This window comes from Pseudophryne corroboree, unplaced genomic scaffold, assembly GCF_028390025.1.
Source record: "Pseudophryne corroboree isolate aPseCor3 unplaced genomic scaffold, aPseCor3.hap2 scaffold_739, whole genome shotgun sequence".
NCBI classification, from domain to species: Eukaryota; Metazoa; Chordata; class Amphibia; order Anura; family Myobatrachidae; genus Pseudophryne; species Pseudophryne corroboree.
In genome coordinates, this window is record NW_026970319.1 from 5985 (window position 1) to 9066 (window position 3082).

The window sequence follows — 3082 nt, forward strand, 5'->3', positions numbered from 1 at the left end:
GCATAGCCAACATGAGCCCCACACCGACGGAGGGTGGAGGTGTTTAATGCGAACTAGGGGTCATCCAAGTGCCGCAAAAGGCCGCCATGCCCTGCACGCCCCTTTTCTCTTTTCATATGCAGACGAGGGTTGAAGCCAACTTTGACCCACTGCTTGGATGACATCGCCATATGCAAATCCATCTGCTGCAGGCCTTCCCCCAGGAATGCTTGCACTAGTTGTTGCATTTGGTTTGTTGTTTGGGGGTGCTTCAGTATTAGGCAGCCTTCTGCCCTCCCATGTTCATCTGAAAATATGTGTTCTCCCTGCAGTTGTTGTCCCCAGATGAGAGTTCCCTTGTGTTGCCTCAGTTGAATCTCCTTTACTTGACAGAGATGTGCCTGAGCAGCGGCCCTCCCCAGCCCTATCCCAAATCATACTTATTTTGCATAGGAGATACCATGGTCATGAAGACTGTTCTCCCAGGGTGCGGTTCATTCATTGCATTCTGGGTATGCTGACCCCTGTGATTTCCCCAATTGTGGGAAACTCGACTGCATTATTTAATGCGAACTAGGGGTCATCCAAGCACCGCAAAAGGCCGCCATGCCCTGCATACCCCTTTTCTCTTTTCATAAGCAGACGAGGTTTGAAGCCAACCTTGACCCACTGCTTGGATGACATCACTTGCTGCCTTTCCAATGAAGCAAGTTTAATTTAATAATAGGTGAAAAACCATCCCTACAAAGGTGATAATCAGATACTTGGCTTTGTGGACACTTATCAGAGCACAAATTTGTTAGCATAAAAATAAAGCCAGAAAATGAAGAGCTGTTTAATCACTCAATTGGATTTTTCTGCCAGCATATTTCTTTTTCTCTGCAACCCACTGCTAAATTGTGCTTTGTGGCTGTTTTTTTTATAAAATCACTTAATCAAATCTAACTCTGATTACATCAGAGAAGGCCAGGTTCCCTACACCATAAGAGGTGGTTTGAAATTTTTACTTGTCTACTTAAAGATCACCAAAATCTGATAACAAGGTCAATTACGTCCCTAGGTGGGATTGAACCACCAACCTTTTGGTTAACAACTGAACACGCTAACTGTTTGTGCCTCAGAGACACTTTGCGAAAGTACATACTGACAAAGGCTAATAAGCATTCATCTAGAACGTTTCCTAGAAAAACTTTAAAAAGTCAATAATCTGGAGAGTTTTTGTAAAATGTTTCTTCCATCAACCAATGAAGAAACACATTGGTACTTTCCCATGATGAGTGAGTGCTTCAGGATCTCTTGCACTTACATGTGCAGCAGAGTACTGTAATGGAAGCATGCTTGGTCCATAACCCAGAGGTAGGCAGATTGAAACTATCCTCTGCTATATGCATTGTTTTTTGTTAATTAAAGTAATCCAAAACTGGGATTGATATTTTTGCTCTTTTATTTTTACTTAAAGTACAATAACTTTTACCATTTTAATTTGTTTTAATAGTATATTGACAGTATTGTTTTCTTTCAAAAATCCACTTAATTTTCTTTACCCTATTATTAAAATGGTAATTGACAAAAACAAACTACATTGTCACCAGAAGAGCAGTACAAAATATACAAGTGATATATTAAAATCATCTTTCCAGCTTTAATTTCAATGATGCCTTGGTGCAACAATTTTGTGAGAAACATCTTCACCCATAAAGAAAGATTTTCTTAATTCCTTACCTGTGTGCTGATTAGATATCACCTTGTTTTCACATTAAACAGACTTCCCCTTGAGGAAGCAGCAAGGATGCAGTGACGTTTATGTTTCCTGGTGTCAACCTGTATTATTTCAGTAGACATTGAAATGAGGATGCATCTTGCTGCCTTTCCAATGAAGCAAGTTTAATTCAGTAATAGGTGAAAAACCATTCCTACTAAAGGTGTTAATCAGAGACTTGGCTTTGTGGACACTTTTCAGAGAGCAAATTTGTTAGCATAAACATAAAATCAGAAAATGAAGAGCTGTTTAATCACTCAATTGGACTTTTCTGCCAGCATAATTTTTTTTCTCTGCAACCCACTGCTAAATTGTGCTTCCTAGCTGTTTTTTATAAAATCACTTAATCAAATCTAACTCTGATTACATCAGAGAAGGCCGGGTACCCTACACCATAAGAGGGGGTTTGAAATTTTGACTTGTCTACTTAAAGATCACCAAAATCTGATAACAAGGTCAATTACGTCCCTGGGTGGGATTGAATCACCAACCTTTAGGTTAATAGCCATACACACTAACTGATTGCGCCATAGCGACACTTTGCGAAAGTACATACTGACAAAGGCTAATAAGCATTCATCTAGAACGTTTCCTAGAAAAACTTTAAAAAGTCAATAATCTGGAGAATTTTTGTAAGAAACACATTGGTACTTTCCCATGATGAGTGAGTGCTTCAGGATCTCTTGCACTTACATGGGCTATTAACCAAAAGGTTCCCACCCAGTGATGTAATTGACCTTGTGATCAGATTTTGGTGATCTTTAAGTAGACAAGTCAAAATTTCAAACCCCCTCTTATGGTGTAGGGTACCTGGCCTTCTCTGACGTAATCAGAGTTAGATTTAATTAAGGTGCGCAAGGGCATAGAAGGGAGCGGTTTAAGAAAAGAGAAGTGGAAACAGACAGCAAACTAGGCTGGAGAGAGACCTGAGACAAAGAGATCTGAATTATACGAGAGCCGACCAGGGGAAACACAAATTATGCAGTCAAGTTTCCCACATTTGGGGAAATCGCAGGAGCAGCACACCCAGAGTGCAATGGGTGAGCCTTGCCCTGGGAGAAGCACCTTCATGATCATAGTATCTCACCTGGCAGGTAAGTAGGAGTTGGGCTAGTGCTGGGGAGGGTCGCTGCTCGGGTACGCCCCTGTCAAGTGAAGGAGATCCAACTGAGGCAGCACAAGGGAACTCTCGAAAGAAGAACAAGGCTAGAGGAAGATCTGAGACAAAGAAATCTGACTTTTACCAGAGCTGACCAGAGGAAAGCACAAACACAGTCCCCCACTACCACCAGGAAACATTAACGCCACTGCATCCTTGCTGCTTTCTCATGTGGTAGTCTATTT

At 41.2% G+C, this 3082-nt stretch overlaps 1 non-coding gene and 1 pseudogene across 1 annotated transcript; one reads left to right on the forward strand and one right to left on the reverse strand.

The window, feature by feature from the left end:
- The first annotated feature begins 415 nt into the window (after positions 1-415).
- Positions 416-594, forward strand: LOC135040358 (U1 spliceosomal RNA; annotated as a pseudogene).
- Positions 595-2677: 2083 nt separating this feature from the next.
- On the reverse strand, positions 2678-2840 carry LOC135040292 (U1 spliceosomal RNA). Its single transcript, XR_010234222.1, has one exon. It is a non-coding gene; the product is annotated as a U1 spliceosomal RNA (small nuclear RNA).
- Between the last annotated feature and the right edge of the window lie 242 nt (positions 2841-3082).